Here is a 23,476-nt window from a genome sequence, read left to right as displayed (position 1 = left end):
CTATATCAAAATAAAATTCAATAAAATGGACCAGAAGTATGGTTCAGATATGTGAGAAACCCTGAGTTCAATCCTCAGTACCACACACAAAAAAGTTTACAGAAATGAAAAGTTAACTGACCTAATTTGATCATTACACATTTATATCAAGTTATCTCACTGTACCCCATAACCATGTACAATTAGTAATTACATTTTAAAAATAAGCATGACCATAAAAGAAGATAAATATATACACACCAAACAACAGATATCCCAAAACACATTAAGCAAATATTGATAGAATTGAAGGGAGAAATGGACAATTCTACAGTAACAGTTGCAGACCTTGAAAAATGCACTGCAAAAATTCTTTTCTCTTTTTAGTGCTAGGGATCAAACCCAGAACCTTGTGTGTGCTAGGTAAGCACCCTACCACAGAGCTTCACTCCTAGCCCTCTATACTTCAAATTTAATAATAGACAGAACTAGACAGAAAATACAATACAATGTCTCTAACAAAGGGACCACATACAAACTATAGCACACATTAAAAGGATCATGCATGGGTAGCTCAGTGGTTGAGCGCTTGCTTTGCATGCATGAGGCACTAGGTTCAATCCTCAGCACCACACTAAAAAAATAAACAAAATAAAGATATTGTGTCCATCTACAACTAAATATATAAATATATATATATACATATATATATATATTTTTTTTTAAAGGATCATGCATCATGACCAAATGGGCTTTATCCCAGGAATGCAAAGATGTTTCAACATAAGAAAATCAATCAATGAGTATAACAAAATTATGCTATGTACATGTATAAATACACCACAATGAATTCTACTTTTATGTATATCTTTAAATCACCAAGTAAGAATAAACAAATAAATAAATAAATGGAAGGTATGCCAGTAGAGCAGAGGAAAAGAACCGGGAGTGTGGAGGGAGCACTGGGGATTGAAATGGAGTAAATTAAATTCCATGCATGTATAATTATGTCAAAAGGAACCCAAATTTTATTATGCACTAATAAAAGCAAAAAGGTACTTGACAAGTACATGATTTACAATGTGCAAACCAACATGAAGGCATTATTTGGAAAGAAAGAAAACTAATCAATGTAATATATCACATTAATAGAACAACAATAAAAATCCTACATGATCATCTCAAAAGATGCAGAAAAGGCAGATGACAAAATTTAACACATTTTAGTGATCAAAAATATCAGCAAGTTATAATAGAAGATAATTACCTAATATGATATAAGGCATTTATGATTAACCCACAGCTAACATCATAATGAATAGTAAAAGACTGAAAATTTTCCCCCTGAGGTCAAGAATAAGACAAAGATGCCTGCTTCTACCACTGGTATTCAACACTGTACTGGAAGGAAGTCCTAACTAGAGGAATTAGGCAAAATAAAATAAAATATTTGTTGACTTTTTCTTCTTTTAATGAATGAACTCCATGCAATGAATTTTCCTCTTAGTACTACTTTCATAGTCTCCCAGAGATTTCGATGTTGTGTCTATGTTCTCATTTACCTCTAAGAATTTTTTAATCTCCTTAATGTCTTCTGTAACCCACTGTTCATTCAGTAGCATATTGTTCAGTCTCCAGACGATGGAGAAATGTTTATTTTTTCGTTTATTTCCAATTTCATTCCATTATGATCTGATAAAATGCATAGTAGTATCTCTACCTTTTTGCATTTACTAAGAGTTGCTTTGTGGCATATCATGGTTCATTTTAGAGAAGGATCCATGTGCTGCTGAGAAGAAAGTGTATCCACTTGATGCAGATTGCAATATTCTATATATGTCAATTAAGTCTAAATTATTGATTGTATTATTGAAAACAAATGCCAAATGTTTTCTCTGATATAAGGAGGCTGACTCATAGTGGGGTAGGGAGGGGGAGCATGGGAGGAATAGATGAATTCTAGATAGGGCAGAGGGGTGGAAGGTAAAGTGAGGGGAGCAGGGGATTAGCAAAGATGGTGGAATGTGATAGGCATCATTATTCAAAGTACATGTATGAAGACACGAATTGGTGTCAACATACTTTATATATAACCAGAGATATGAAAAATTGGGTTGTATATGTGTAATAAGAATTGTAATGCATTCTGCTGTCATTTATTTAAAATAAATAAATAAATAATAAACACCATCTGAGTTGAAAAGGAAGAAATAAATCTATGTTTATTTACAGATCAAATGACTATGTACATAGATAGTCCAAAAATACACATGCACACACAACACAGGCATGCACATATACATATAAACTACTTGAGCTAATAAACAAATTCAGCAAAGTTTAAGGGGCAAGCTCAACACACAAAAACCTGTTGAATTTCAATACATTAGCAATGGACAATCTATAAAGAAAATTAACAATTTTTACAATAGAATCCAGAAGACTAAAATACCCCAAAATAAAGTTAGCCAAAAAGGCAAAAGATTTGCACAATGAAAACTATAAAGTTTGCTGACAGAAACTAAATAAGACCTAAATAAATGAGAAAACATCCCATATTCATAGATCATTGGAATTAATATTGTCAAAATGGCAATACTCCTTGAAGAAGCCTACAGATTCAATGTAAATCTTACCAAAAATCTAATGACTTTTTTAAAGAAATGTAAAACCTCATCCTTGAATTCATATGGAACTTTAAGGAATAGCCAATATAATATTGAAAAAATAGGAGGATCCATGAATCCTGATTTCAAAACTTACTATAAAATGGGGCTGGGGTTGTGGCTCAGCGGTAGAGCACTCGCCTTGCGCAAGTGAGGCCCTGGGTTCGATCCTCAGCACCACATAAAAATAAATAAATAAAGGTATTGTGTCCAACTACAACTAAAAAAATAAATATTTAAAAAACCCAAAACTTACTACAAAGCTGATTATCAAAACTGACTGGCACAGGATCCAGACTCATAGTAGGCCGGGGCCCACCCCTGCACCTGCAAGGCAGACACCCACCAGAGGCTAGCCTCTGGCACAGGACCACCCCTTCCTACTAGCAAACTACTGCAGGAGGTCAAGCTAGGCAGCCCAGATCCACCTACATAGACCTCTGCAGGCCCCCCAAACAAAATACTTGGGAATCAACTTAACCAAAGAGATGAAATATCTATATAATGAAAATTACAGAACCCTAAAGAAAGAAGTCAAAGAAGACCTTAGAAGATGGAAAGATCTAACCTTGCTCTTGGATAGGCAGAATTAATATTATCAAAATGACCATACTTCCAAAAGCACTATAAAGATTAAATGAAATTCTGATCAAAATTCCAATGACATTCCTCATAGAAATAGAAAAATCAATCATAAAATTCATCTGGAAAAATAAAATACCCAGAATAGCTAAAGCAATCCTTAGCAGGAAGAGTGAAGCAGGTGGCATCACAATAACAGACCTTAAACTATACTACAGAGCAATATTAACAAAAACAGCATGGTATTGGCACCAAACCAGACTGGTAGACCAATGGTACAGAACAGAGGTTACAGAGACTAACCCACAAAATTACAACTATCTTATCTTATACAAAGGTGCCAAAACATGCACTGGAGACAATATAGCCTCTTCAACAAATGGTGCTGGGAAAACTGGAAATCCATATGCAACAAAATGAAATTAAACCCCTATATCTCACCATGCACAAAACTCAATTCAAAATGGATCAAGGACTTAGGAATAAAACCAGAGACCCTGCATCTAATAGGAGAAAAAGTAGGCCTTTCCCTCCATCATGTGGGATTAGGCCTCAACTTCCTTAATAAAACTCTTTGGGCGCAAGAATTAAAATTAAAAAATCAATCAATGGGATGGACTCAAACTAAACAGTTTCTTCTCAGCAAAAGAAACAATCTGTGAATAGAAAGCCTACATCTTGGGAGCAAATTTTTACCCCTCACAATCACAGCACTAATCTCTAGGGTATATAAAGAACTCAAAAAGTTAAACACCAAAAAAACAAATAACCCAATCAATAAATGGGCCAAGGACCTTAAAAGACACTTCTCAGAAGAGGATATACAATCAATCAACAAATATATGAAAAAATGCTCATAATCTCTACCAATTAGAGAAATGCAAATCAAAACTACTCTAAGATATCATCTCACTCCAGTCAGAATGGCAGCTATTATAAAGACAAACAACAGTGTTGGCGAGGATGTGGGGGAAAAGGTATATTCATACACTGTTGGTGGGATTGCAAATTGATGCAGCCAATATGGAAAGCAGTAAGAAGACTTCTTGAAAAATTGGGACTAGAACCACCATTTGACCCAGCTATCCCTCTCCTCAGTCTATTCTCAAAAGATTTAAAAACAGCACACTACAAGGACACAGCCACATCAATGTTTATAGCAGCACAATTCACAATAGCTAAACTATGCAACCAACCTAGATGCCCTTCAATAGATGAATGGATAAAAAAAATGTGGCATATACACACAATGGAATTTTACTCAACAATAAAAGAGAATAAAATCATGGCATTTGCAGGTAAATGGATGGAGTTAGAGAAGATAATGCTAAGTGAAGTTAGGCAATCTGCCCCCCCCAACCGCAAAAAAAAATGCCAAATGTTTTCTTTGATATAAGGAGACTGATTCATAGTGGGATAGGGAGAGGGAGCATGGGAGGAATAAATGAACTCTAGATAGGGCAGAGGGGTGGGAGGGGACAGGAGAGGGGATGAGATTGACAATCAAGTCAAGATGGCGCCTGGCACTTTGCCAGGAGGAATGGTTTGTGAAGTAATGCCAATGAGTCATTAAGATGATGAGTATTCCTTAATGACTGACTGCTGTATCTAGATGATGTTAATTAAGTTAAGCTTTGTGTAATTATTTAGGTATATATACCTCTGCTGTCCCGTAATAAAGCGGCTCCGGCTGTTTCAACCTTCATAAGTTGCTTGACACCCCCCCCCCAGTTACTTTGCCCAGCCAGACTGCAGCAAATGATGGTGGAATATGATGATCATTATTTTCCAAAGTACGTGTATGAAGACACAAATTGGTGTGAATATACTTTGTATACAACCAGAGATGTGAAAAATTATGTTCTATATGTGTAATAAGAATTATAATGCATTCTGCTGACATACATAAATAAAAAAAAACTGATTAAATGGGGCTGGGGATATAGTTCAGTTAGTAGAGTGCTTGTGTCGCATGCACAAGGCCCTGGGGTTCAATCCCCAGAACCACATGCACACACAAAAAAATAAGTAGATAGTTATATGTAGAAAAATGGAAATAGATACCTAGCTTTCACCCTGAACAGAAGTCAAATCAAAATGCATTAGAGACTTAGGAATTATACCAGAAATCTTGCAGCTGCTAGAGTCAACACTCCATTATATTGGTGCTGGCACTGCCTTCCTTAATAAGACCTCTGAAGCAGAAGAAATAAAACCAAGAATCAATAAGTAAAACTGAATCAAATTAAAAAGCTTCAATAAGCAGGATGTCATCAAATTAAAAATCAATAAGTGGGATGCCATCATATTAAAAAGCTTCTGCACAGCAAATAAAATGATTAAGAGCAGAGAAAGCCTATAGAATGGAAGAAAATCTTTGCCAGCTACTCCTCTAATAGATAATTAATACCCAGAATATAAATATATATTTTTTAATTTTTAAAAATATTTTATTTTTTAGTTGTAGATGAACACAATATCTTTATTTTATTTTTTTAATGTGGTGCTGAGGATTGAACCCAGGGCCTCACACATGCTAGGCGAGCACTCTACCGCTGAGCCACAACCCCAGCCCTATAAATATATTTTAAAACTCAGCATATATAAAGAAATCAAAAAACTTAATACCAAAAAAAAAATCCAGTCAATAAATGGCAAAAGAGCTCAAGTGACACTTCTCCAATGAAGAAACACAAATGCCCAACAAATAAGGAAAAAAATGTTCAACATCTCTAGCAATCAGTGAAATGCAAATAAAAATTATACAAAGATTTCATCTCACTCTAGTCAGAATGGCAATGATCAAGAATACAAACAATAATGCTGGCAAGAATATGGGGGGAAAGGTACACTTGTACCCTGTTGGTGGGACTGCAGACTAGTACAATCACTCTGAAGAAAACAATATGGAAATTCCTCAAAAACTAGGAATGAAACCACCATATGAAATAGCTATCCCATTCCTTAGTATTTTCCCCCAAAGAACTAAAATCAGCATATTATAGCAATACAGCCACCTCGATGTTTTTGGCAGCACAACTCGCATAGCTAAATTATGGAATCAACCCAGATGCCTGTCAATAGATAAAAAGATTAGAAATTATAGTATATATACACAATGAAGTTTTACTCAGCCATAAAGAAGAATTAAATTATGGTATTTGCTGGTAAATGAATGGAAATGGAGAACAACATGCTAAATGAAATAAGCCAGACTCAAAAACCTAAAGGTAAAATGTTTTCTCACATATGGAAGCTGGAGTAAATTAAGAAAAGGAGAGAATTAATTACAGCAGATGGGATACAGAGAGAAGATGGGAGGGGAGGGGAGGGGAGGGGGGATAGTAGAGGATAGGAAAGGTAGCAGAATACAACAGTTACTAATATGGCATTATGTAAAAATGTGGATGTGTAACCAATGTGATTCTGCAATCTGTATACAGGGTAAAAATGGGAGTTTATAACCCACTTGAATCTAAAGTATGAAATATGATATGTCAAGAGCTTTGTAATGTTTTGAACAACCAATAAAAAAATAAAATAAAAAGAAAAGGAGAAGACAGGACTGGATATCATAAAGATATAGGGAAGGAGTTAGGGTTGTAGCTCAGCAATTAGGCACTTGCTTAGCACAAGTGAGGTCCTGGGTTCGATCCTCAGCACCATATAAAAACAAATAAATAAAATAAAGGTTAAATTCTTAAAAAAATAAAAGATATAGGGAAGATTAGCAGTGCAGAAGGAGGAGATCAAGAGGCAAAGTTGAGGAAAAGAAAAGGGGAGGCAATGTGGAATGAGTGATTAAAATATCATATTATGTGCATATATAAATATACCACAGGTAATTTCATCTTTATGTAAAAGTAAAAAGAACCAATCAAAATTGAATAAATAAATGAATTAAAGGAAGTCTACCAGAAGAGAGGAAGGAGAAGGGGAAGAGGAGGGAGGACAAGAGGGAAAAGTGGGGAACGGTGAACTGAAATTGAATTCCATACCTGTATGATTTTGTTAGGATGAACCCATAATACTTTAAATAAAGATTAAATTTTTAAAAACTGGCATAAGAATTGACATATCAACCAATAAAACAGCATTGAGAGTCCAGAAATAAACCCAAACAATTCATTTTTGACAAGGGTGCTATCTTAGTCTGTTTGGACTGTTATAACAAAATACTATAAACTGGGAGCTCATAAGCAACAGAAATTTATTTCACAGATTGGAAGGCTGGGAAAGATGAAGGTACTAGCAGATTTAGTATCTGGTGAGGGCCCACTTCTTAGATGGCTGTCTTTTTGCTACAAGCTTACATAGCAGAAGGAGGCAAAGGATCTCTCTCAGATCTCTTTTATAAGAGCAATAATTCTGCTGGATGAGATGCCTGAAGCAGGAGGACCATAAATTCAAGGTTAGCCTGGGCAATTAGCAACATCTTGTATCAAAATGCAATTTTTTAGGGCTGAGGCTATAGCTCAGTGGTAGGCACATGCCTGACATGTGTGAGGCACTAGGTTCAATTATTAGCACCATGTACAAATAAAGGTCTATCAATAACTAAAAAAATTTTAAATACCTTTAAAAATACTATTTTTTAAACAAGGCTGAGGATGTAGCTCAGGGATAGAGGGCTTGTCTGGCATGTGTGAGGCTCTTTATTCAATCCCCAGTGCTGTGGGGAAAAAAGAGTATTAATTCCATTCATGAGAGTTCTGCTTCCATGACCTAATCACTTTCCAAAGGCTCTAAATCCTAATTCCATCACCTTGCAGATTAGAATTTTAATACATGAATTTTGTGAGGGCACAGACATTCAGACACAGCAGGTGCCAAGACTATTTAATGGGAAAAGAATAGTCTCTTCAACAAATAGTGCTGAGCCAGCACCTGTGCATGCTTGAGACCCAGGGTTTGATCCCAGCAAATACACACATACACACACACACTCACACACACACACACACACACACACACACACACACACACACACACACACTCTGTGGTGAGAAGTAAGAAAGAAAACAAAAGACTGAAACTGGACCTTACCTCACTCTGTGTACAAAAATTCTTTTAATTTCCTTAATATCAGACCTAAAAAAACTAGGGATAAATCTTTATGACCTCTGGTTTGGTAATGGATTCTTGGACTTGGCATCAAAAGCACAAATGAGAAAATAAAAAGTAGATAATGTGGACTTCATCAAAATTTAAAACCTTTGTGCATCAAAGAACATTATCAAGAAAGTGAAAATAGCTGGGCACAATAGTGCATGCCTATAATCCAGCAATTTGAGAAGCAAAGACAGAAGGATCACAAGTTCAAGGCTAGCCTCAGCAACTTGCAAGACCCTCAGTAAGTTACCTAGACCCTGTCTCAAAATAAAAAAAAAAATAAAAAGAATTGGGGATGTAGTTCAGTGGTCAGAATACTCCAGAGTTCAATTACTAGTATTAAAGAGAAAATGCATATGGCACAAGAGAAAATATTTTCAAATTGTATCTTTGATAAGGGGTTAATATCTAGAATGTATAAAGAACTATTACAATTCATTAACAAAAAGACAATTTTCATTTTTTATTATTAGTGATACTGGAAATTAAACTCAGGACCTTGCACATGCTGGATAAGCACTCTGCTAATGATCTACACCCCCCCCATCCCAAGAGCCCAGTTTTTAAATGGGCAAAGAACATGAATAGACATTCTCCAAAGATGATATACAAATGGCCAATAAATGATATTGAAAAGAGGTTCAATATCATTGGTCATTAGAGAAGTGTAAATCAATTAGTAAAATACTACTTCACCCACCAGGACAGCTTTAATTAAAACAAAAATAAGTGTTGACAACCATGTAGATAAATTTAAACCCTTGCACTTTTGGTGGGAATGTAAAATGATACAGATGCTATGGAAACAATTTGGCATTTCCTCAAAAAGTTAAATACAATACCATATTAATCCCACTTAAGTATATACTTTAGGGAAATGAAAATATTATGTCCACACAGAAACTTGGACATATATGTTTATAGCAGCATTATTTAAAGTAGTCAAATGGTGGAAAAACACAAATGTCCATCAATGAATGAACAGATCAACAAAGTGTGGCCTACACAGACAATGGAATATTATTCTGTCATGAAAATAAATGAGGTATTGATACATTTTATAACATGGATGAAGCTTAAAACATTATGCTAAAAGCCAGGCATAGTGTGCATGCCTGTAATCCCAGCAACTTGGGAAGGGGGCAGGAGGATTGCAAGTTCAAAGCCAGCCTCAGCAACTTAGTGAGACCCTGTCTCAAAATAAAATAATAAAAAGGGCTAGGGATATGACTCAGTGGTTAAGCACCCCTAAGTTAAATCCCCAATACAAAACAAACACATTGTGCTAATGCAACTGGTCACATACCATATAATTCTTTTTATAAGAAATATTCAGGATATGTGAATCCACAGAGATAGAAGCAGATCAGAGGTTACCAAGGGATGGGGAAGAAGAACAAAGAATGTTTACTTAATATTTATGAGTGTTTTTGTGACAGGATGAAAAAGTTTTAAAACTAGAGAGAGCTAGTGGTTGCATGACATTGTGACTACATTAATACCACTGAGTTATGAACTTTAAAAAAAAACTTAGTTGTAGATGAACACTTACCTTTATTTATTATTTTTTTCTGTGGTGCTGAGATTTAAACCCAGTGCCTCACACGTGCTAGGCAAGTGCCCTGCCACCAAGCCACAACTCCAGCTCCGGATTGTGCACTTTTAAAACCAAGCCTGCAAACACCTTGATCTTGGACTGCTAGCCTCCAGAAGTACAAAATTTAATTTTAATGTCTGTTGTTTAAGCTATCCAATCTGTGGTATTTTGTTATTACAGCCTAAGCAAACCACCACAGGTCTGTTCTCTGTGTCTCCTCATTCTCCTTGGAAAGCCTCCAGATATTGTTCTGAGGGCAAGAAGCCAAACCACACCACACAAATACATTTAAAGCTTCTCTTCATACAACACCTGCTAACCATGCCATTGACCATAGCAAATCACACAGGTATTATCAATGCAGACAAGAGATAAACTAGCTACTCTAGTGGGAAGTACTGCAAAGCTCACCACACATCCAAACCATAACAATGAGGCTTTAGCTTAATGACAGAGTCCTAATGACCACAAAGAAAAGCAGTACCTCCCAAACAAAAGCTAAATACAGTCAAACTCTATATGTTTACAAGTATTTTTAAAATATCTTTATGGAGATTCTGCAAGGAAAACAATAATTGTCATTGTATATGTGACTATTGCTATTCTACAACAACCCTTTGCCCCTGGGGGGAATAAGTTTCTATAATGTGTTTTCTTCATATTTCTTCAAAACATAGATATTGTTTTTATGGAAGAAAGCTTAAATTAGAAAGAGGAAATGAATAGATGACAAGGAAATAAAACTTTGAATATAAATTCCTCAATGTCCAGGACTACTGGTTCCAGGAACCTCTTTAGACATACAAATCCACTGATGTTCAAGACCTTTATATAAAATGGTGTATTTGCAAATAACCTGCACACATTTGCCCATATACTTTAAGTCATTTCTAGATAATTTATAATATCTTATACAATGTAAGTACTATGTAAATAGTTGTTATACTATATTGCTTAAGGAATAATGACAAGAAAAAAAAATGTTTGAGGCAGGCACAGTGACACATGACCAAAAGTCCCAGATACTTGGGAGGCTAAGGAGTTTTCAAGAGTTCAAGATTAGCTTGGACAACATAGCAAGACCCTGTTTCAAAAAGGGGAAAAGGAGGTGGAGGCGGAGGAAAAGGAGGAGGAGAAAAAAGTATGTACACATTTGATAAGGAGATGATTCACACTTGGTCCAATCCACAGTTGATTAAATCTGCCAGTGCATAGCCTGCAGCTATGGAGGGCCAACTATAATCCATTAGCACATCTAGCCAACACAAAAGGGATCAAAATCACAGACAGTTTAAGTAAGAAAAAATGGGAAAAAAATAATGCATAGAAAATGAAATGCTTTATTCAACTCTATACTAATAAATTTGGCAAACTACTTTAGGTGAGTTGATTGGGTAGAAAAATAGCAACACTCCCCTTATTCCAGAAAAAAAAAAATAGAAGAAAAATGTCTAAGAGGCAGAGTTTCACTATGCTGCCCAGACTGATCCTGAATTTGTGATACTCCTGCTTTAGCATACAGAGTAGCTGGGTTGGAGAGATTCATACCACCACTCCTAGTCAGGAAGAGATTTTTTTAATGTAATTTTTTTTCAAATAAACTATTAAATATTGAGAAAATTGTTAACGAGCCTTCCAAGCAATTTAACTACAAAAACTCAAAGTGGTGAGTTATTTTCAACAAGCTAGGGACCATTCTGATACAATTTAAACTAATCCATAAGCACAGAGAAAGAAACTCTCAGTTATAGAAATCAGGTTAACATAACTGATAACAAAATCTTACAATAACACAGAATATTTTTTAAAAGTAACCAAAACCCACATTAGTGAAGAGAACATGATGTAAATTCCTCGATAACACAAAGACTCCAATAGTGCATTAAAAGAATAGTATACAAAAGCAAATGGGAAAGTCACTACAGAAACCCAGGAATATTTCACTGTTCTTATCATTATGACTTTTATTGGGGTAATTCACCATATTGTTTGGTAAAAGGAATAAAAACATATTATCATGTCAACAAATACCCAAAAGGCACTTGATAAAATTCACCATCTATTTTTGGATTCTTCTTCTTTTTTAAATCTTTAGAAAAAGGATATATCTATGACATGCCAAAAAATACATATCTCAAATCAAAGTACTTTCTGGCATCTTTGCTTTTGATTTTTGACAACTAGAAACATTTATAGTTAAATGAAGACATGACTAGAATGCCAACTCCAACATTATTTTCTAACATTGTTCTGGAAAGGCCAAGACTGTTCTGAGCCATTGAGTCCAATTTCTTTTTTTTAAATATTTATTTTTTTAATTGTAGTTGGACACAATACCTTTATTCCATTCATTTATTTTTATGTAGTGCTGAGGATCGAACCCAGGGCCCCCGCACATGCTAGGTGAGCGCTCTGCCACTGAACCACAATCCCAGCCCCTACTGAGTTCAATTTCAAGGGCTCTCCCTTCCCAAGCATGCTGGGCCAAGGGGATGAGATAGTGAGATGGAGGATATGAGATCAGGTCTGGCACAAAGCTAAATCTGTTGGCAGAAAGATCAGAAGAGTACATTTATCTAACTGGTCTGAACAATTTGGGTGTCTTTAATTAATTGGTCCATTCATTCAGAGAATGTTCCTTTATCTAAAAGCAAGTGGGGAGGGGGCGGAAGACCACTGTTGGCAGTTCCTCAGCAGGCATAGTAGCCTATACTGTACTCAAAAAATGATTCGTATGAGCTCTGGGTAACACTGATTTAGTAAAGTTAGATGACAGGGTGAATCCAGTGGCAATAACTACAGGTAAAGGGGAATGAGTTATGATTATTTACACATTTAAAAAATTCTATACACAGAAAAAAACAACAAGCAAAAAACTATAAGAAACAGTAAAAGGTAAGGTGTAAGGCCAGTTATACAATTATTAGGTTAATAAGAACAATGGCTTTCCTAAAAACAGATTACTGAGAAATCATAGTTCACTTTGACAATTGCACCATGAGAATACATTTAAGGATAAATGTAATGGGTTATATGTAAGACCTATATGTGGAAAACTATCACAAACACAAAATAAGGCTCGGTTAAACAGAGATATATAACTTGTCCTTTTATAGAATCAATACTGTGAATATAATAATTCTCCTAATCTACACATTTTAAAAAACTTCAATGGAATTTTAAAAACTGACTTCCATATAGAACATAAAGCTGTAAGACTAGTCAAAAAAATTCTGAAAGGTATAGATATCAATCAGAGACTATCCAAAATATGTTGCTAAATAACTTTATTGATTAAAACAATATTATGCTAGTATAGTAAGAGATAGCCCAATAAAATTTTTAAAAGAAAGTTGGGGTGTAACTCAGTGGTTGATTTCTACCTACCATGTGTGAAGCTCTGAGTTCAATCTTCAGCACCGCAAAAAAAAAAAAATTAAAAATTTTTTTAAAAAGGATCTAACATAGACCTAAGTACAAACAGAAATTTAGTATGTGATAAAAGTAACATGTCACATAGGTCAAAGTAGCATATTAGTAAATAGTTTTGATACCTATTTGCCCAACAACTTAGGTGAAACAGACCAACTCCCTGAAAGCTGCCAACTACCAAAATTCACTTAAGAAGAAATGGATAATTTGAAGTTCTATATGTATTTAAAAAACTATATTTGTAATTAAAATCCTTCTGAGGAAGAAAATCCTGACCCAAATGTTTCATTGGTGAATTCTAGCAAACATTTAGAGAAACATATTAATTCTATACATTCTTTTCCAGAAAATAGAAAAGGAGGAACTACTTCACCACTCATTTCATGAGGTGAGCCTCACCTCAATATCAAAGCCTTTTAAAAACACTATGTGAAAAATATATAGTAAAAATACAATGTAATTCATCACATTAAGAGACAAAGAATAACCAACAATAAAAAAAAAAGAGACAAAGAATAAATCAGTCTGGAAGTGGTGGTGAATGCCTGTAATCCCAGCTACTCAGAAGCTGTCTTCAATCTGATAATTGACATCTACAAAAACCTACAATTAACAAACTTCATGGTCAAAGACTAAATGCTTTGACTGGGAGCAAACCAAGATACCTAATCTCGTTACTCTTATTCAACATCATATCAGAAATCCTAGCTAGTGCAATACAGCAAGAAGAAATAAAATACATACAGATTGAAGAGGAAGAAATGAAAGTATCTCTCTTCCTAAAAAACCCCAAGAAATCTACACAAAGTATTCTACAAGAGAGATTAGTAAAACCATAGAGATGGAGGGATTGGGGTAGTAGCTCAGTTGTAGAGTGCTTGCCTCGAATGTATGAGGCACTGGATTCAATCCTCTGCACCACATAAAAATAAATAAAAAATAAAGGTATTGAGTCCATCAACAACTAAAAATATTTTTAAAAAATTATAGAGTTGTAGAACAAAACCAGTGCTTGCTGAGAAAGCTGGAGAGCATCAGATACAAAAGAGACATCATAAGGAAATCTTGGGGGATGATGTTTGAATTTGGTTGTGGTAGCAGTCACACAACTCTCTGAATTTGTCAAAATCCATGGAATTGTAACTAGAATGAGTGAAGTTTACTATACAGAACTAGAAATTTCATTGATTAATTTTTTGAACCATTGAGAAAATTGACTAGCTCATTTCAGCAAAATAAACTCCACATATATGAAGATTTGAACATACTACATTTAATTATAAAAATGCTGTTAAGAAAAACTGGGTATTTTATATCCTTAGAATGAGGACAGTTTTTTGTTTTGTTTTGTAAGCATGACCTATAACCTGGAAACTATAAAAAAAAACAGACTCATGAACCTGATAACACAAACATTAACAATTTTCCTTGAAAAAAAAAATGTTAAAAGCCAGATAACAATCTGCAGAGAAAAACACTTGCAACATGTTTGCAGAAGCACCTCTTCCTTTGAAATGGGACCCCACCTTCCACCAAGACACACTTAACGGAGAATTTCCCAAACACTGGAGAGAGATACCAATGTCAAATGTCCAGCCTACATATCTGAAAAGAAAACTGCAGAACTATACACCTATGGACAAATCTATCCATTTACATAATAGAACACAGAACAAGACAGTTTTCTGGCAGTGAGCAAGGAATGGGGAAGACATTCTGGTTTTACTGGGGTGGGCGGCTACAGTCTGTGAGGAATGACGGGGAGAACGGTTTTTGAGATGTTTGCAGCACGTTTATGGTCCACTCCAGATAAATGCTGTCACTTCCCCTGCGTGCCCATCTTGTTTAGTACGTAAGCGTCAGGCCTGGTGATAAGCACTCCACCCTGCGTGTTCTCATCTGACTCCCACGGGGAAAAAGGCCAAAGAAAAACAAAACCTTTCCGTTTGCTATATTACCATTTCGACTTTAGGGATAGGAAACTGGGGTTCAGAAAGGTAAAATGACATGCCTAACTAGCTACGGGGTCAGAGGCCAGGTCAGTGTGACAGCTCCTCTGAACAAGCATCTTGCTAGCGCCCCTCTGCAGGCCCTCTGAGGCCGGGAGAGAGCGCCCCGCGCCGGGCCCATGCCGGCCGACCTCGCTTCCCTGCGAAAGTTACCACCACAGCTATGAGGCCGCCGCACCCTTCGTCCCTCCTCCCCGGGGGCCGGGGTCGGGGATGTGAGGTCGACGGTACCCCTGGCGCGCCTCCGTCTTGTCCGCGCCTCACTCACCGCGGGCGTCGCGCCGGGTGTGGCTGGTGGCACTTAGGGACCTGCTGGCCTCGACTGTTGGCCCCGCGCCGCCGCCTTCCACGCTCGGGATCTGCCCCCCGCCCCGCGACCTGGGACCCACGTCCCCTCCCGCCCGAGGAGACCCCATTGACCCCTGCCCCGGGACCCTCCTGCCTGAGGAGACCCCACTCGATCCTCGGTGACAAGAAGGGCCGGAGGCCACATAGGAAAGGGAACTGAGAAAACGGCCGTGATTACTTCAACCGCGTGTAAAGCGCTTCTGGTTGGGTCGGCGGCCCTACACGTCCTAGCGGAGCCGGGCACTCAGAAGTCCGGTCGCACGCCCCCTGCTGGGCACTGCGCAGACTCAGGAGGTGGCCTGAGGCGAGCCGCATAGCCGCAGGGGTAGCCCACTGCGCATGCGCGAAATCGCGCGCCCCCTGCCGGTCGTAGGCGCCATGGCCGGGCCACCACACAGGCGCGGAATTCTGAGGGCGCACGCGCAATACGGCGCGCCCCCTGTCGGACGTGAACTACCGGTCGGGACACTGCGCAGACGCGCTATCTGGAGGGCTGAGGCGGCGGGGGCGGACTCCGCACCTGCAGGGTTGGCCCCCTGCGCACGCGCGAGCCAGCGCGCCCCCTGCTGGAGCTTGAGCGGCCCGGTGCGTTGGTCAGCAGTAGCCGATCACAGGCGCCCCCTCCCCGCAGGGCAGCCTCGCGGCTGTCACCGCGGCTACCGCTGCTCCTGCGAGGCTGGAGCGGAACTGCGAGGCCGAGGGAGGGGACCCTGCGAAAGGGCCGCGCGCCGGCCGCCGCCGCCCCGGCGCTGAGGGTCGGTGAGTGCTGCCGGGACCCGCCGCTCGCGCGCTGGCTCGCAGCTACGGGGGCTTCCCGCCCGCGCCCCCGCCTCTCCCGGACCTCGCCCCAGCCCCAGCCCGCCGCGCCCAACCGCCCGCGCGGGATCTTGCAGGTGCGCCTCCCCGGCGCCCGCAGCTCTGGGTGTGACCCAGTCCTGCGAGCTGCCCAAGGATCGGCGAACAGGAACGAGCTCGGGCAGCCGGGCCGCTGCGGAATCCTGCGTGCGGCGGGCCCAGCAGGTGGACCGACAGCCGCCGCCCTCTCTGCGCCGGCGATGCCGGCTGCGGCGGAGCAGGCCCGCCGCACGCTCCCCGCGGGTCGCGACGAATCCCGACGTGGGTTGGGGTGCTCCGATGTGGTAGTCTGCCCTACTTCACCCGCCCCCGCCTGCGAGTCTCACGCGGGCTCAAGGGTCCCCTGTCACGGGTGGGAGTTGGAGACGCCCGGGTGTGTAGGACAGGACAGGGGAGGGAGCCAGCAGCGCAGGCGACGGGCGGTGTGTCTGTGCGTGCTGGTGCTCCCAGAAGCGGCAAGCCCCGGAGGGTGCTGGTGGCCTCGATGCATGCATGAATGCCCCTCCTCCTCTTCTCCAATGAGGCTTGTCTTGGAGGGTATTTGTCTTCCCATTTGCCTCCTGGTCTGGGAGCTCCTTGAAGCACGGATGGATCTTGCTGGTGTTTGCATTCCTGGCACCTAACAGGCACTCACGAAATGCTCCTGGATTTAGTGGCTAAGGCACCCAGGCAGCATTTAAGGGGTTGAATTCCATTCGGTTCTGAGCAACCGTATCGTTTAATTAAGAAGGGTTTGGGGCTACCTTTGGTAAACTTGAAAAGACTAAGTAAGTCAGATTTAGAAAGGTTGCCTCATGAGAGAAAGTAGAGAATCAGTAAAAAAAAAAAAAAAAAAAAAATGGATGTCATAGGGATCTCCTCCCTTAACAGTTTTAACTGCTTAAAGAGTTTTTTTTTTATTTTTTTGTTTTTTTTTTAAATCGAGCCCTTATTATAGCTGACCAACAGGATGACATCTTTCCTTCTCTAAGGTGATCTACCACTGTTCTGACCAGATGACATTTTGGAGCACAAGAGGGTCGCTCCAAGTAGTTTTTTAAAAGTCTACCCTTTCACAGCACATGTCCAGGTAGCCTCATGGGAACCTGTTTTGATTTAGCCTCAACTAAAAGGCCTAAGTCAGAGTCCTGGATTTATAGTTTCTCCTGCATCCCTTCTGCCTGCAACAGCAGAAAGCTCCTCTGCTATGAGTCTATCCAGGGGCAACATTCTAGAATTCTGGGGACTGCCCATCACTGCTGTAACAAGCAAGGTTCTATGTTACCTGCTCTTGAGGACTTTAGAATGGAATTAAAGAGATGATTTATTCACAAGTAACTGTGGCATAAGACAGAATGAGATAAATGCCACATGACACACCCAGAAAAGGTGTCACAGGTGTACAGAGGTGGAAGAAAGGTGACTTCAACAGGAACAGAAGGTCTGAACCCAGGCTGCACATTACAATCACCCACAGAAACTTCCTGAGCCCCAAAACTCTGGGGGGTGGGCCTTGGAAGCTTCCGTTGTGAAGCCAAAATGAAGAACGCCTATACTAGGCTTACCAGAGACTGCTTCACAGAGGGCCTGGGGCTAGAAGTGGGCTGGGGAATGATAGATAGGGCTTCAGAGCCAGATGTGTTGGGTGATATTCCAAGCAGACAGAGGCACTGTGTGGGGAGAGAGAGGCCTATCACTGCAGGCAGTGCCGGTTCCCCTGAATGGCTCAAGGCAAAGGAAGATGGGTACCTTTGTTGGAGCTATGTAATGAGCTCCTTGCTGCCTTGCTTGTTACAGAAGAACCATGGTTACTTCTCTCTGGGGATTCTTGTTACCTCATGTCTTCCACCTGGGAAGATAGGCCAGCTGGATGGGGAATGGACACAAGGGTGATGAAGGCAGGCAGCAATGCAGATTTTGTGAAACTCTCCTGAGAACCCACTTTGGGCCACATATTTGGCTTACAATCTCTGTGGACCCCTACCAAGAGCTTCTGGTCCTAAGGAGAGTGCTGCCTCCCTCCCTGGACAGAATAAGAGGCTATGAATGTGTACCCCAGTGGCCTAGGCCTGCAGAGCAAACCACAACAGTGTCAGACCCAGCCTCTGGGGCTCGAAAACAATGGCTATATAATGGCTATAGATTTGTGCCTCCCTCATCTTCACAAGGGCCACTGTTGTCCTCAGGTGTTCTTCTTGAATACTTTTCTGTGTGAAAGGATTTGAATGAGCAACCTCATGTATATCATTTATTATAAATGATGGCCATCTACTACTGTCCTGACATATCATGGACATAGAAGTATACAAACATGTGGACCTCTTATTTATTTAGTACCAGGGATTGAACCCAGGGGTGCTTACCCTATGAGCCACATCCCCAGCCCTTTTTATTTTTTGAGACAGGTGTCACTAAGTTGCTTAGGGCCTCACTAAGTTGCTGAAGCTGGCTTTGAACTTTCGATCCTTCTGCCTCAGCCTCCCAGGCCACTGTGTTCAGCCAAAAATGTGGACCTATTAAAGGATTGAGAGCTGAAGTCAACATGATTAAATTTTCTCCAACATATTAACAGTACAGAAACTATCATATAAACATGCTCGTAAACATGAAAGCCATGTGATCAAGTCCACATTCGTAAATGCTTGGTTAAAACTAAGTCCTAACATTTGAAGGCCTCGTTCTAAGTTCTGGTTTGATTCAGGTCCCAGTTCTAATGGCATTTACAGAAAAACATGGTACATAGACTGTGCTTCTGTGCCAGAGTACTTGTTTTTATTTTTATTTTTTAGTTGTAGATGGACACAATGCGTTTTTTAAAATGTATTTTTAGTTGTAGTTGGACATAATAAGTTTATTTTATTTATTTATTTTTCTATGTGGTGCTGAGAATCAAACCCAGCGCCTCACACATGCTAGGCAAGCTACAGCCCCAGCCCAGAGTACTTGTTTTTCAGTTCCATTATCCAATCATGCAAAGACCCTTGATGAATTTAGGCTGGTGTTTGTTCAGGGGCTGTCAGGGAAGGTGGAGATTCTGGTTTCTGAGGTTTCCTCTTGTGTTTATGTAGATGGTATTCTTCTAGAATCCTTGGCACATAAACTCATAATTATGAAAACATATTAGTTTACTAGTCAGCTCTGCATTACTATAACAAATATCTGAGATAAAACAATTTATAAGGAGGAAAGGCTTATTTTTTAGAGTATTTTCTTTCCTTTTTATATGTACATTTATTTTATTTATTTTTTTTTACGTGGTGCTGAGGATCGAATCCAGGGCCTTACACATGTGAGGCGAGTGCTTTACCGCTTAGCCACAAGCCCAGCCCCCCACCATCCCTCAAGGAAAGGCTTATTTAGACTAACAGTTGTAGAGCTTTCATACTCAAATAATTGGTCCCATTGCTTTGGGGCCCTTGTGTAATAAGGAAGACATGATAGAAAAGCTGTTCATCTCATGGCCAGGAAGCAAAAGAGAATAAGGCTGGAGTCCCACTGTCTGATCCTTCAAGGCACACCCCAGTGGCCTAAAAACCTCTTAAAGTTCTACTTCCCAATAATACTAACCTGGGGACTTAGTCTTAACCATAGGCCTCTGAGGCCACTCATGATACAGATCACAGGATGTTTTACAGACATTCGTGTTCATAAATACTCTGTTCTTGGCACAGATTATGTTGAAAAGCCATAACTCTGAGAGATGGTCACCTTTTCCTTGAAGAAGCAGATTTGAATGTGTTTGTTTAAAAGAAAAAAAGCTAAATGACACACTGCTACAGCCATTTGTTACTTTTTTAAAAGTTTCCAGATTTCACAAAGAAATATCCTTACCTCTTTTAATTCTTTGGCTCTTTGAAGAATTAAGTTACATGCTGGCCAGTGAACCACTTTGTCACAAGAGACATTCATTGTTACATCCCAGATCACTAGAGTATGGTAAAGCTCTGACTATTTAAGTGCCTTGGTTTGTTTTTGTTTGTTTGTTTTAATTAACCACAACCATGATATCTTGAAGCATGTGAACTGCAACATGCTGAGATGCTAAAGTAAACTTGTGGGTGAGGGCCCGCGTCACCCCACGCGTCACCCCACGCGTCACAGGCTCCTCTTCCATCAGGAAGAGCACAAGGACCTGTCCACATGTTAAATATGAGTAAAGCCAGTTTCTCCTCATTTTGAAAAGAAAAATACAAGTAGCATTTAAAAATTTTTTGTTGTAGATGGACATATGCCTTTATTATTTTTATTTATTTATTTATTTAGTTGTTGATGGACCTTTTTTAATTTTATTTATTTATATGTGATGCTGAGAATCGAACCCAGTACTTCTAGCATGCTAGGCAAACATTCTACCACCGAGCTACAATCCCAGCCCCCACAATGACTTTATTTTATTTATTTATTTTTATGTGGTGCTGAGGATCGAACCCAGTGCCTCACATGTGCTAAGCTAGTGCTCTGCCACTCAGCCCCAGCCCCAGCCCACAAGTAGCTTTTTGAGCATTCCTTCATTATCATGTATTGTCTCACCTTCCCCCTCTGGAGACCACTGGTAGGGTTCACAGGTGGGACCATGCCCCCCAAATGTGCCTGCAGCATTCCCCTCTTTATTTAAAGAATATTTATTGGTGTTTGAGCATTTCATCTGCAGATTCCATTGAATTAGAAAAATTCAAATATGTGAACTCTCTTCCCTCCCCGCCCGGAAATGATTGTGTACTAGGCAAAAGACTGGACAAAATCACATATCTTCCTGCCACGTCACATCATGTGGGAACCACCCCTACCCCCTTTTGGGGCAGTACCCGAGGCCTTGGTGATGTGAAGCTGGATCTGCTTCCGCTTTTGGCTCATTCCCTGCAACTCCAACCCCCATGTCTATGTTCAGTTTTCACAGCAACTCGCCCTGACTTCTCCATAATCCTGGAGTCCCCCCACCTCCACCCTACCTGATGAGTAACTCAAGACTGGTCTCTCTGCCCTCTCTGTCTTATTATCACATAGAGAAGTCATTGTTTTCTCCAGAATCTGTGGTACTATTCTAGCTTCATTTATAGCAGTTATAAGACAGAAGCATTTATGGATTGTGAGTTCCTTGGATTGAGAACACTCATTTTCACTAGCAAATTCTTAGCCCTTGTTCAAGTGCCCATCACAGAGTAAGCCCCTGGCAGATGTTCATGGATGAATAAATGCTGTTTGTCCTGTGTATCCTGAAGGCCACAAGCTCCACTAGCAGACTCTCATGAAGTACCTATTATGCTTTCTTCAATGTACATGCCAACAGACCTTTGATCCTGGCTGACTCACTATTGCAGATTCCTATATTGACAGTGAAATGCTTTCCTAGAAGCATTTTAAGCAGGACAAGGTAGGACTTCTCCTTGGAGGAAGAACACTGTGTGTGGCCAGTGTCACCCACCAGGGCACCCCTGTGTGGCGTATGTATGATAAGGTAAGCAGAGCCATAGTAGTCAGCTCTCTTTGGGAGCTGTGGGAGGTCTGCATGTGGCTTTATGGAGGCCCTCTCCTTTCCTTGAAGCCTGTGCAGACAGACTGCCACAGAGAGAGGTGCACCAGAGCTGGAGATATGGAGGAACATAGGGCATGGCGAATCCCTGCCTTGCTCTGGGGCCTCATCCATGCACCAGAATGGACCCTCTCTCCACCAGCTCCTCTAGAAGCACTGACACATTCTGCTCCATATATGCAGATTAAAAATGTCTTTTAAATGGTCACTTAGAAATTGGATGGCAATGCTGGAGTTAGCCTAATGGTAGAGCACTTACCTGGCATGTACAGGCCTTGGATTTGATTCCCAGCACACACAAAAATAAAAGAAGCAGCAGAAGAAGAAGACAGAAATTGGATGACAACTTCAAGTCCATAATGGGGGGGGGGGGCAAAAGAAGAAGTGAAAGTGCTTGGGATTCCTCCAGCTTACTGGCAAACAGAGGCACCCACTGGTGCTCATGCCCGGCATGGCCAGAAGCTCTTAAACAACAGTTATGAGAATTACCATTTTGAGAGGAATCCTACTTGCCACCAAGAGTTCTCAGAAATTAGCAGTCCACAATATGCGCTCACTCCATACCCATTCGGTTACTGACCTAAAAAACAAACACTGAAATACTCAATGACTTGTGTAATGTTTAATGTGTTAACAGTAGGCAAATAAGCTTTTTAGTGGGGCGGGGTGGGGTATGCCTTGCCCTTCCTGGCCCAGGAGGATCAAAGTGAGCCCTCTTCAGAGAGGAGTTCTACTTCAGATGGATGAGGTAGTTGCTTTGCCAGTGGCCAGCCCTATATCTGCCTTGGCCTGGCTTTTGGGGCTTTGTGGGCCCTGGTCTTGGCGGTCACTGCCTCTGGGACTCTGTGCTGCCATGGGGTTGAGTGCTATAGGGAGCACTTCCTATAGCACTTCCTTCCCCTGTGTGCATCAGCTTTCGTAACCACATAGCTCTCCAGGTTTTGCAATTCCGGGATCTCCTCCTCTACATTCCTGACACTGCACATAAGGCCTGGCACAAACAAAGAGCAACAAGCAGGGTGCTGGGATGCAGGAGCAAATTGTGGGGACTGAAGGGATAATTTTGCCCTCTTGTTCTCAAGGTGACATTCTGGAAGTGATATAGTGTTAGAAGGGTGCTCACTGCCTTAGGATTCAGGGAATGGAGGAGTGTAGTGGCTAAGAGCACAGGTGTGGGGGTTAAAACAGGCTAAGGAGCACAGCCTGTCCCAGCTGCCTCCTGGCACCGTGATCTTGAGCTGAGTACTTCCTCCTGGCTTAGTCATCTATCAAGGGTGGTACCAGGGGCCAAAGCTGCATAAGGATGCCATCAGAACATAGTGGGTAAAAATATAGAAAACAGAAACTTATGTCCTCAAGCACCAGAGAGAGCCAAGGCCCCCTCCCT

At 40.4% G+C, this 23,476-nt stretch overlaps 2 protein-coding genes across 3 annotated transcripts in view; one reads left to right on the top strand and one right to left on the bottom strand.

Moving 5' to 3' along the window:
* LOC101962232 (ATP-binding cassette sub-family A member 17) overlaps positions 1-16,015 on the bottom strand; it is a 104,382-nt gene extending 88,367 nt beyond the window's left edge. The window contains exon 1 of the mRNA XM_078024467.1: positions 15,904-16,015. The gene's annotated coding sequence lies outside the window, so the exon portion shown is untranslated. The remainder of the gene's footprint in view (positions 1-15,903) is intronic.
* Positions 16,016-16,265: 250 nt separating this feature from the next.
* Positions 16,266-23,476, top strand: part of Abca3 (ATP binding cassette subfamily A member 3) — a 49,235-nt gene continuing 42,024 nt past the window's right edge. For both annotated transcript variants that reach the window (XM_078024437.1, XM_078024435.1), the window contains exon 1: positions 16,266-16,484. The gene's annotated coding sequence lies outside the window, so the exon portion shown is untranslated. The remainder of the gene's footprint in view (positions 16,485-23,476) is intronic.

The sequence above is a fragment of the Ictidomys tridecemlineatus genome, chromosome 10, assembly GCF_052094955.1.
Source record: "Ictidomys tridecemlineatus isolate mIctTri1 chromosome 10, mIctTri1.hap1, whole genome shotgun sequence".
NCBI classification, from domain to species: domain Eukaryota; kingdom Metazoa; phylum Chordata; class Mammalia; order Rodentia; family Sciuridae; genus Ictidomys; species Ictidomys tridecemlineatus.
Note: the sequence above shows the minus strand (reverse complement) of the source record. Positions and strands in the feature narration are given on the sequence as shown.